Raw genomic sequence first — 561 nt, forward strand, 5'->3', positions numbered from 1 at the left:
TATATATATGTATGCATATATATAGATACACACACGAGCGCACAGATATGTGTATATATACGTATATACATGTTTGCATATACAGTACAACGAATACTAACACGTTATTCCATAGTTAAAAGTTAATAGATATTAGAACCGAAGCTACATCTATGTACAGAAATCCACTTCCACTCATAAATTGTTGTAATCTTGATTAGATTCACTGCGGTTATGTATATTAAGCACTACGTAATAATCGATAAGTGGATGGTGAAAAACTTAAATATATTGTTTGTGTTTGCATAAAAGTAATAGCTATGCAATGATGTGTGTTTGAGCAAGTGATCTAATTTTACGACCGGTATTTATTATTTTTTATATTTACCTATATGCATATGAATGCAAGTATAATAGCATATATAATCTAGAACAAACAATAGAGACATTCTTATAATAAATTTATATATTAAAAAATCATGACACACACAAACAGACACACACACACACACAGACACATACACACACATACATACACACACACACGCACACACACACACACACACACACATATATATATAT

General features: G+C 29.9%; 1 protein-coding gene across 6 annotated transcripts in view; it reads right to left on the reverse strand.

Moving 5' to 3' along the window:
• LOC106881627 (protein lev-9) overlaps nt 1-561 on the reverse strand; it is a 421,933-nt gene that overhangs the window by 85,495 nt on the left and 335,877 nt on the right. The gene's annotated exons all lie outside the window — the stretch shown is intronic.

Source organism: Octopus bimaculoides, chromosome 8 (genome assembly GCF_001194135.2).
Source record: "Octopus bimaculoides isolate UCB-OBI-ISO-001 chromosome 8, ASM119413v2, whole genome shotgun sequence".
Taxonomy (NCBI): domain Eukaryota; kingdom Metazoa; phylum Mollusca; class Cephalopoda; order Octopoda; family Octopodidae; genus Octopus; species Octopus bimaculoides.